The sequence below is a fragment of the Lactuca sativa genome, chromosome 7 (genome assembly GCF_002870075.4).
Source record: "Lactuca sativa cultivar Salinas chromosome 7, Lsat_Salinas_v11, whole genome shotgun sequence".
Classification (NCBI taxonomy): domain Eukaryota; kingdom Viridiplantae; phylum Streptophyta; class Magnoliopsida; order Asterales; family Asteraceae; genus Lactuca; species Lactuca sativa.
Window position 1 is genome coordinate 128,890,758 of NC_056629.2, and position 12,507 is coordinate 128,903,264.

Consider the following 12,507-nt stretch of genomic DNA (forward strand, 5'->3'; position numbering starts at 1 on the left):
CTTGAGGGCAAGTTTTGAAACCTTTTCAAAACATTAGGGTTTCAACTATTTAAATTTCAAAACTAAACTTTTGAGTTCAAATTTAGACTATAAAACCTAAGGGGGAAATATGAAACTTTTCATAACACAAGGATCAAATAACAAATAATCTTAATTAACATTTAATCACATAATTATCCATATTTGATTTATTTAATGATTTCTTGCAAAACAATTTACCAATTTAATCAAAATAATTAATCAATTATCACATAAGGAAACAAATATTTTATTAATTGATAAATATCTTCAATTAGATCAAGAATATAGTCATATATATATATATATATATATATATATATATATATATGTATATACATATATATATATATATATATATATATATATATATCATAAAATCGGATTTATATTGATCTAATATGATAAAGGCAAGTATCTCAAAGATAAACAACAAGAAATCCCGAAAATAGCTCCATCTGACACTCGAACTCGCCGAGTACCCCCATGGACTCGCCGAGTCCACAGTGGGACTCGCCGAGTCCATCATGCAGAACGACAAAATCAAATTTTTTCAACATACAAGGCATCAATACAATAGAAACTAATCTAGGCTCTGATACCACAAATGGGTTTTGGCTATAAGAACATCTTATGTGCTCATACAAACCCTAATGCTTGGATCTAGGTTTCTCTATTGTACATGCAAGTTATCCAAGACTATAAACCCTAGATCTAGCATACAATAATCAATATAACATATAATTAGGGATTATATCATACCTTGATTGTTATGTAGCAATAACAATCCCAAATCCTTCTTGTATTGACTTTAGAAAGCTTAGAGTCACAAATGTCACTCCTCTAATGGTTCGCAAACACCAAGAGCAAGAGGATGAGGAAGAGAGAGGATGGAGGCTTCCCAAAACATGTTCTAACCCTATAAGAGAAGTTTCCCCACATTTTTAAGCCTTAAGAGTTCTATATATAGTGAGGCTATTAGGGTTATCTAACAAGGAAACCCTAATTTGGATACTTAAGCCCTAAGCAACCCAGGGACCCCTTTCCTTAAGGCCTTGCACGATTTCTTATGGGTTTCCCCATAGAATTCGTCCACTCCTTAATATAAGGCAATCCATAGCCCAAATTGCAATTATCTTATAATTACAATTCCAGTCCCTTAAGTTTAATTAATATCTTTTAGTCACAAAACTAATTAGCAATTAATTATTGACTAATATTAATTAAACAATGTGATTTCCCCTTTGATATATTATTCTCATAATATATTAATAAATCATATTTACTCCTTTCTCTCCATAATTCATCCTATCAAGTTGCTTTGGTGAAGGCAACCCAAAAGGGCCATGCACCATCGGGTCAAGTACATACCAAAATAGTTATGGACTTAGACACTAATCCAACAAAAAAGATCGAGCTTGTTGGCTCCTGTTCATCGTGACTAAGAAAAATTAACTAGAAGCCTTAAGGAATAAAAAATAAAAACTTAAAAATGGAAAAATGGAAAAATCTAGAAAAAGTGCACCTTGTGCGCATTTCTTCACGCACGGCATGCATATGCAGATGCACCCCGAGCATCTTCATATGTGTCATGTGCCTCAAGAACACGGCGAAGAACATTTTCGATTTGAGTCCAGATTCGTCCAAATTTCAACCTAAAAAGCATAGGGGTTCAATAATCGATCCTCCTACAAGCTTAATACAACACGAAAATGGATTTAAAACACAATAAACATTCGGATTTACCGAAACCCTAATTTTTTCACCAAAAAACTCGAAAATGTTTCGATATTGAACATTACAACGATTTTTAATGATAATCGGCTATGTAGATGAGTGTGCAGTTGGTGTGGGAACAGGAAAATGTCTTCTTCATTGATTTATATATATATATATATATATATATATATATATATATATATATATATATATTAATTTTGCTCTACCTATATTTTTTAAATGTTGTGATGAAAGAAAATCTATAAACGAAGTTTTAATTTTCAGGTTGAATAATTTTTTTTACTTGTATAATCACTCCAAGTCATCAGAGTAAATAGAAACGTTCGTTATGAGTTCATTTTATCTCATATGATGTGTCATCATCCTCCTCCTTTATGGAAAATTCCAAGTAAACTTTATTTTTGTCTTTTTATATTAATTGTTAAAACATTTGATTTTGTATAAATTTTGACGATATTGTAACAAAAATCAAACTTGTGTTTTGAACATTTTGTTAGGAGCTGGTGTCGGATATTGGCTGGTGAGGAAATATATTATTTCTGAAGATGGAGAAGTTGATGTTCAAGTTGTAGTCACATGTATTATCCTGGTAGGTTAATATATTCATTACTTAAACTCATATTTCCAAAAGTGGTTCATGATTTAATGAATTATATGTTTTACCTGCTTATATCTGAGGCTTATGTTATCTTTTTTTAGAGCACGAAAGACCCCCTTTGGCAATGGCTTTATTGGGGTCTTGTTTGGGTGTATACTACATGATCACAAAAATTGTAAGGAAAATGCCATGTAGGATCTATGCAACCCTCAAAGATCTCAGCCTTGGTATGATGGAGAAGGAATGGAATTTATCACTCCATTGGAATGGACGATTCCTGAATGAATGTAATTCCTTCCATTTTCTGGAATTTATGAAGAGGAACAATTTTGTTAGCCCTAAAGTTGCTTATGAAACAGCAACTGCCTTGTAGGTACAGTTAGATGAATTTTAATAAATTCAGCTATATATATGAGAAACTAATATCTTGCTCTTTGATAAAACTATTACAAAAAAAAAATAGATTTACTAATTTCCTGTACTTCTTCTTGTAGAATGTATCATTCCATTGGAATGGACGAATCTTGAATGAATGTAATTCCATCCATTTTCTGGAATTTATGAAGAGGAACAATTTTGTTAGCCCTGAAGTTGCTTATGAAACAACAACTGCTTTGCAGGTATAGTTGGATGAATTTTACTAAATTCAACTATATATATGAGAAACTAATATCTTGCTCTTTGATAAAACTATTACAAAAACAAGTTTGCTAATTTCTTGGATTTCTTCTTGCATTTGCAGATTTGCTCTTGATATTGACCTTGATGCTCCAAAAATTAGAATTCCTATAAGATTAAATGCCTCATCAAAGTATAACAGTCATTTTCGTTTGGATTTTGGTTATTTTACATTGAGGAAAGAGGTATATTTTAATTAATCTTTGGGATATTTTCTGTTCCATCATTGATTTCTGATTTGGTGACCAATAAACTAATCCATTAGTATAATATATAAATGGAAATATAATTTTATTGAAGTATCTTGGTTGCAAACTTTACATATGAATTACATGTGATTCACATGTAAATAACATGTAATTTACATATGATTCACATCTAAATCACAAGTAAATCACATATGAATTACATGTGATTAACATTTAATTTATACGTGATGTAAATCACAAGTGAATCACATATGAATTACGTATGATGCACATGTAAATAACATGTAATTCACATATGATTCACATTTTAATCACATGTAATTCACATATGATTCACTTGTGATTCACATGTAAATATGAATTACATGTGATTCACGTGTAAATCACAAGTGAATCACATATGAATTATATGTGATTCACATGTAATTCACATATTAATCACATGTAATTCACATGTAAATCACAAGTGAATTACATGTTATTCATGTTGGGTTTATTGTATTGCGTCATGGGCTCGGTCCTTAGCCCAGTTTTGGTATCCGGTTTGGGCCTGTCCAACCATGATTATTTTACTCTAGGGTTTAGTATTTAAGGTGCATGCATGCATCCTTTGTTAGTAACGCTTTCATTATTTTTCTTATTAAGTTTTGTAAACCCTAGCTCGCCTCTACAGTGGAAGTTCTTCATCGAGCTCTGCTGAGGCATGAATATATTTGAATCATAAGCATTACATTGATTCTATACTTTGTTCATAATCATATTGTGATTGAATTGTTTGTTCTTCATCTTTATACCTATGGAAGATCTAAACGATCAGAGATTTATTCTCATCAATTGGTATCAGAGAAGGAGACTGTATAATTCATACACATCTCTTCTGTTGAAGAAGTTATTAGGGTTTTTCCACATTGATTGATATTAATTGAACCGTCGTTCCATATTGACGTATCTCATTAATTGTCGATCTTACTCTAATCGATAACATTACAAGTCTGATCTTAAACAGGTTATTGATCAAACTTCATCACAATGTCAATGGATGATCCGCAAACCAATCCAATCAACATCTCCAACAGTATCAGATCACCGACAAGGATTCCAATCTTATACACACAGGATTATGAGGTTTGGACGCATCACTTCGAAGATTATGTGATCGGCTCAGAAGATAATGGTTACTTGATCTGGGAAGCTATCACAGTTGGCCCGTTTGCTCAATCAAGCACCTCAAAGATTGTCAAAACTCAAAAGGAGTACAATCAGCTTGTGAATGATGTGAAAGACATTCCTCAAGATGAGAAGGAGAAGTTTCAATGCAACATCAAGGCCTTAAGAATGATTAGGTTTGCTTTGTTGTCAGATATGTTTCGTTTGGTGAGTTCTTGCGCTACTGCTAAAGAGATATGGGATAGGTTGAAAGAATTGTATTCCATTGATGAAGATCTTGAACATTTGATACAAACTATGCTACTTTCTGAATTTGGTGATTTCAAATAGAAGCCCGAAGACAAACTTCTTCAGGATTTTGATCAGTTTAATCATCTTTTAAGTAAGATGATAAAGCATGGGATCGAAAGGAAGGTTATTGAACAGAAGGTTACCTTCATGAACGGTGTAAGACCTAAATGGATGATAGTCGTGTCTACAGTAAAGGCACATGAACAGTTTAAATCGTATTCTCTAGCGAAACTGGTGGGAATTCTGATGTCCCATGAAAGTGCTTTGTCAAAGGAAACAAACATGGTTTCCAATTTGGGTTTTTGAGCCCTTGTTTCAAAAGGGAAAAGTTCTGTTGAAGAAGAAGAAGAATTGGATCTTGCTGACTATGATCTAACCGGTGAAGAGTATGCCCTGATGGTGTCCAACCCTAGAAAGTTCATCAAAAGAAAATTCCCAGCCAACAAGAACCGAAACTGGTAGGGAAGTTACAGTTCTAAAAAGGTGAAGGAGGAACCGAAGATAGGTTCGAAGTCAGAAGAATCCAAGAAAGAGGCGAAAATTGGCGGTGACTCGGGATTTAATTGCCATTATTGTGGAGGCAAGAATCACTTCGCCAAAGACTGCATGCTGAAGAAAAAAACAGAAAAGATAGATGAGGATAATAAGGAAGCAAGCCTCTTAAGACGATTAGAGGAGATCAAGAAAAGAAAATCAGTTGCTAACAATAAAACCATGAATGCTTTGATTATACAGGATACAAGTAACAGTGATGAATTCGGTGGAGTGGAGGTGTGGTCCACGGATTCAGAGGACGAAGAAGTAAGAAAACCCACTCATGGTAAGGCGATGCTGGTAAAAGAAGAACCTGCTGCAAGAAGGTGTTTGATGGTGACAGAAGAAGTATCTCAGATGAGAGGATATACTACTGATGGTGGGCTAGAAGATCAGAAGGAGTGAGAGGACAGGTGCTTTGCTACGAAGCCTGTCAGTACACAGATCAACAAATGTGACGAGTTAATCAAGAAGGTACAAAATATTCTTGCTTCTCTAAAAATACTTGCTACTAACTATGAAAAGGAACTGAATAGCTTAAAATCTAATTTTTCTAGTATAAGTAGTAGTCTTACCTAAACCCGTGTCACAAACTCTAACCTGACTGATCAAATTAGCAGGATATCGTCAAAGAGTCAGGAAAGGAGGATGTGGATTGAGTAGAAGGAGAAAGAGTTGATTAGGTCTAAGGATGAATCAATTTATTTGCAATGAGACAATCTTAAGCTTTTAAAATAGCAAAATCTTTTTTGTTTAATTGCTAAAAGACTTTATTTTAATATCACTCAGTTGCATCTCGATTGTGAAATAGGAAAGAAGATACATCGCATGATTTTACCCTTCCTTAAGTTAAAGGAGGATGAAGTTGATGCCGAAGCTTACAACTGTGAAAACGTTGTATCTTCTGATGAAGTCTCTCCTGCATACAAAATTGAGTCCTAAATAAAGTCAAAAGACCATAAGGACATACTCAAAAATCTATTAGATGAAAATGATTGAAGTTAAGAACCGAAACTATACAAAAATTTGACTCATTGAATGCCAAACTAAGTTTAGAAAATAAAACTGATGTTCAAAATACATCTGAACTTAATAAGGATGATGATCTGAGTGAAATCTCTGTAAAGGATGTGGTGGACTGTTCTGAATTTGTCAAAAGCGAACCCGAAACTCACAAAAATCTCATTTATGAAAATTTTGTTGAGTTCGCTAGCTCGTCGACAGATAAGACCAAAACTCTCAAGGCAAAGGCTGTGGTGTATCAAAAAGTTCAAACTACTCCCAATCAGGTCTACACAGTTCAAGGAGTCACTCCTCAACAAACAGCATAACTGACTGCTATGGTAGAAGAAGATAATGCAGCTGGATGTGAAGAGTTCTTCTGGTCAGCACCAATAGACAACGCCGATAAGACAAAAGGCCTATCTTAGAAAACCTGATGGAGAGTGATGGGTAGGTATGTGCCAGAACCACTTAATGAGCCTGCAAGACATGATGTGCCAAGCACAAGTGGCACCAAAACATCTTTGGGCGAACCAGTGCTTACTGCCAGTGAGACATCTTCGTCAAAGAGCGAAAGCCATGCTCGAGTTCCAAAGAAAAAGGCCAACATTCACAAAAATCCAAAACAGGTGGCAGATCGAAAACACCAATGAAATCTGAGATACAAGAAGAATCTCTCAGAAAGAAAACAGTTTTGGAGATCACAAAACCCTCATTATGTCAGGTATGAAAGGACGCATAAGTCTCGAGGAGAATCAAGAAGCGACCGACAGGAGAGCATCGGTCCTTGGATTAAAAGGAACCGAAAGGATAGTTTCGGTTCACAGCAAGCAAGGAACTGAAAGGACAGCTTCGGTCCATAGCGGGTAAGGAACCGAAAGGAGAGCATCGGTCATCAAAGCTTCAGCAACCGAAAGAACGGTTTCGGTCCTCAACACAATAGCAACCGAAAGAATGGGTTCGATCCTAAGTTCAATCAGAAGAACAAAAGGGAAGAGTGTTCCCATTCTCAACCAAGGAAGAGTAATAATTAACGGTCCAATATCTCTTCTAAACCCTATTCTTCTCATTCTGATTCTTATTCTTCGAATGATTTAAAAGGAAAAGGAAAGCTCTTTCTAGAAGACAACAAATGCCCAAAAGAGTACCAAAAGAATGCAGACGTCAAAATCTCAAAACCTACGTCTAATGAACCTAAGCCAAACAAAATTAAAGTTTTCACAACAAAAAGAAAAGATGAAACAACTTTAATTAAAAGAACTTATTTGGTTGATGTTTCTCTTAATATTCCCTGTCCTGTAAAAGGCTCACAAGGACCCAAGAAACTTTGGGTTCCTAAATCTACTTAATATTTTGCAGGTTATATGTGACGAGCAGTTTGACGAAGAATGGTATATTGATAGTGGCTGCTCGCGTCACATGACAGGAAAAAAGGAAGAACTGAGGGAGTTTCAGTCTCTCAAGGATGGTGGAATTGTGAAATACGACAACAATTCATATGGTACTATCAAAGGCTACGGAATGATTACGAATGGTGATTTCTCAATAAGAAAGGTTGCATATGTTGAAGGATTACAGCACAACCCTATCAGTGTATCACAGCTGGTAGTTGGGACCAGATTGAAGGTATATTTTGATGATGAAGGATCAGAGATAGTCGAAAAGTAGTCCAATAACATTCTAATGAAATCAAAGCAAAAGGGGGAAATGTACCCTTTAAACCTCAATCCAATTCGAGGGAAACCAGCAGTATGCTTACTAACGAATGCTCACTCAGATGAAAGTCGGTTATGGAATCGAAGACTCTCTCATCTTAATTTCAAGGATATCAAAAAGCTGGTTTTAGGATATCATGTTCGAGGTCTTCCAGTTCTCAAATTCAACAAAGAACATCAATGTGCAGCTTGTGAAATGGGAAAACAAAGTCGACAAAGTCATCCATCTATTATCAACACAAAGGTGATAGAACCATTGGAGTTGTTACATATCGATTTATGTGGTCCCTCTTCCATTGAAAGTATTGGTGGGAACAAGTATATTTTGGTCATCGTTGACGATTTCTCTCGCTTTACATGGGTGTTCTTCTTGAAGCAAAAATCAGAGGCCACTCCTAAGCTCAAGCTCTTCATAAAGCAGGTAGAAGTTCAAATGAGGAAAGTGGTTCGTAATGTCAGGAGTGACAATGGCTTAGAAATAAAGAACAAGGATTTCAAAGATTTTCTAGTTGACAAGGGAATGAATCATAATTTCTCGGCTCCATATACTCCACAGCAGAATGGAATCGTTGAAAGGCGAAACCGATCTCTGTGCGAAGCAGCTCGTACTATGCTAAGCTTCGCTTCATTGCCTCTGTATTTCTGGGCTGATGCTGTTGCTGCTGCTTGTTACACTCAGAACAGGTCATATGTAAACAAGCGATTCTCCATTACTCCTTATGAAATCTTGAACAATCGCAAGCCAAATGTGAAATTCTTTCATGTGTTCGGTTCAAGATGCTTCATCTTCAACTCCTAAGAGAATCGAAACAAGTTTGATGCTAAGGATGATGAAGGAATATTTCTGGGCTACTCCTTGCACTCGAAGGCCTATAGAGGTCTGAACAAGCGCTCTAAGAAGATTGAAGAGACATACTATGTCACTTTTGACGATAGCTATGTCAAGAAGATGAAGACCACTGAAGGTGCACTGTAGGAAATCTTTCCAAAGACCAGTCATGTTATAGCTCCTATCTCAAATCTGTTTGAGCAATATATGCTTCTTTTTGATGAACCTGAAAAGGCTGTCGATTCTGAATCCAAGGCGAAAGACAACAAAGTTGATAATCTAAAGCAAGTCATTGATGATGCTGCACGAAAGATGGCTGATGATCAACCGAAAGCAACCGAAACGCCTGGCTTAAATGAACCTTCTGGTAACCATCCTTTTGTCCAGGGAGAGGGTCCGTCTCTACAAAAGGATCAACGTCCTTCATTCCAGGGGGAGAATTCAACGTCACAATCATCTAGCTCTACCGAAAATCCAAACGAAGGGGAGCATTATGATCCAGATATTGAACTCGTGTAATCATTCGAGGGGGAGAATATGCATGTCAATGATGACGATACACTATCTGAATTGGAAGAAGAGATCAATGCAGAACTAGATCCCACTTGTGATCCAAACTACCCACCTCTCCTTAAATGGACCAAAGACCATCCTCAAAATCAAATTATTGGGGAATCTTCGGAAAAGGTATCAACTCAATCATAGATCAAAGTGAAACAAGCTGCACTATTTTCTCAAGGAGAATTTTGCATGTTCAATTCTTTTATTTCCAAAGTTGAGCCGAAGACTGTTAATTCGGCTCTTGACCATTCTGAATGGGTCCAAGCCATGCAAGACGAGTTAAATGAGTTTGAAAGAAACAAAGTATGGTGTCTAATTCCAACTCCAAAGGATGCTTCGGTTGTCGGTCTTAAGTGGGTATTCAGAAATAAGAAGGACAAGGAGGGGAATGTGATTCGTAACAAGGCTCGGTTGGTTGTAAAAGGCTACTGCCAAGAGGAAGGTATTGATTATGAAGAGACCTTCTCTCCAGTTGCAACATTAGATTCAGTTCAAATCTTTCTTGCTTATGATGCACATAAAAACTTTGAAGTCTATCAGATGGACGTCAAGTGTGCCTTTCTCAACGGAGAACTTGAAGAAACTGTGTACGTTGAGCAGCCACTAGGTTTCGTGAACGAAAAGCATCCAGATGACTGTTACATCCTAGAAAAAGCGGTATATGGCCTGAAGCAGGCTCCCAGAGCATGGTATGAAACTCTCACTTGATTTCTAAAAATGTCTAAATTTAAACAAGGTTCGGTTGACCAACCTTCTTTCATAAGAGGGAGGGTAACCACCTTATGATAGTCCAAATTTATGTTGATAACATCATCTTCGGCTCCACGAATCCCAACTTAACAGCTAAATTCAGGAAGTTGATGGAAACTAAATTTGAGATGAGCTCAATGGGTCCAATTAACTTTTTCCATGGCTTAAACATTAGATAGGGACCCGAAGGCATTTTTATCAATCAGGAGGCATATAAAAAGACATTTCTTGCTAAGTTTGGCATGATGGGAGACTCCAAAGTTAAAGTTCCAATGTCTTTTGGAACAAAGCTTACACCTTCGTTGGAGAAGCCATCCGCTGACATGATACTTTATCGTTAAATGATTGGGTCACTAATATATCTCACAGTCAGTAGACCTGACATCATGTTCTCAGTCTGCTATTTTGCCCAATTCCAGGCTAACCCACGCGAACCTCACATGCTTGTCGTAAAAAACATCTTTCGCTATCTGAAGCGAACCTCCTCCCTCGGTCTATGGTATCAGGCCAACTCAGGTTTCTTTGTCCAAGCGTTCTCAGATGCTAACTTAGGTGGCTGTGGATTGGATCGTAAAAGCACCACTGGAGGATGCCAATTTCTCAATGGAAAATTGGTTAGCTGGCAATCAAAGAAACAAAACTGTGTTTCTCTCTCCATGGCGGAAGTTGAATACATCGATGTTGCATCATGCACATCTCAGGTTGTATGGATACAAAGTCAGCTTAGAGATTACGGGCTGAACATGAAGAAAATCCCACTATATTGCGACTCTGAAAGTGCAATTAGGATTTGTCATAACTCAGTGCAACACTCGAAGACAAAACACATAGCACTGAGGTATCACATCATCAAAGATCATGTAGAAGATGGCAACGTGGAAATTCACTTCGTAAGGACAACTGATCAACTGACAGATATATTCACTAAGGCTTTACCTGAAGCAAGTTTCAACAAAATTTTGCAAGGCCTAGGAATGATGGAAGTAGAATCTGTACCAAAATCGCCTTCGCTTCAATAAAGGTAAGAAGTGAAATAGAGCGAACCGAAATGAACCTAACGCTCGGTCTATTTCGGTTTTAGCTTGACCACGAACCGAAATGAACCGAACGCTTGGTCTATTTCGGGTTCAGTCCTTCTGAACTCGTTTGCTTCTTTTTCATATCAAGGCATTGTGTTCGTATTCTTTGGTACACTCTTTTAAATACTTGTTTTTTTTATGTTTCTTTTCATTTTTTTTATAAAAACTCCAAAAATATTTCTCTGTTTCAATTTTTTTTTATAAAACCCAAAAATATTTTTCTTTTTCGTTTAATTCAAAATTTTCACAAAATACAAAAATATCTTTTATTTCATTTTTTATCTAATGCTTTCTTTTGTATAAGTGTTACTCACGATGATGAAGCTCCAGTAGGTATAACCTCTTTTCTATAAACTTCTTAAGTGTCCCTAGATGCATGCTGCTGCATGTTGACTAAAGCCTCTACAGATTTTGAGTGAAGCCTTAATAACATGATACATACAAATCATGTTTTCCCAAACTAGGTTGTTACATTCACTCTAATCAAGAGTTACCTTACTCTTCTCATATTGAGATTAGAGTTTTCTGCTTGGTCCTTCTTTTATAGCAGAGGTACATTCACTTCTTATACCACCTATATCATTTTTCTTCATTACACTTCATCTTACCAATGTAACCCTTGAGACTCTCATCATTTACCACTGAGGTTTATGGTTATACAAAAATATGTGTTAATGATCTTAGTTTTGTGTCACTACGTACTAAGTGAAACCCCCAATTCAACACCATTAATGAATTGACGGTACAATATCACTATGTTATAGTTCTTATATGAAATCTCTTTTTATTTTGAGTGATCCTTCTGAAAATTTCTATTACCAAGATTTTTTCTTCCCCAAGGATCTAGTTAAGTTTTTTTTTTTTGAGATTTCTTGTTTATCTACAAGTCAATAAATATCTTCCCTACCTACTTGTTCAACAGATCACATTAGTCACACAAGTACTTCGTTCAGTTTCGTTCTTATATCAATTATCGAAATCATGAATTGAAGCGAAAGCCAACCTTCAAAGCCTTAATTAAAAAGATGCATTTCAATACTTCTTAACAAGTACTTGATTGTTATTTAATGGGAAGCCACACAAGCACTTTGAAGTCTCTCTTGACTTTGAAGGAAGAGATTCGTGCCTAGAATCAGTTGCTTTATGACTCAACAAGACATCACAAAAACCCACAAAAAGTTTGTTTTATTTCTTTATCTTTCACACTCTATACACGAAAATCTTTGATTTTCCAAACTCTGGTTTTATTAATGATGACCTACTTGTTATAGCTTCGTTTCAACATGTATTCCAACGCTCGATAAAGTTAAAAGAAGATATCGGTTCATGTAAAACA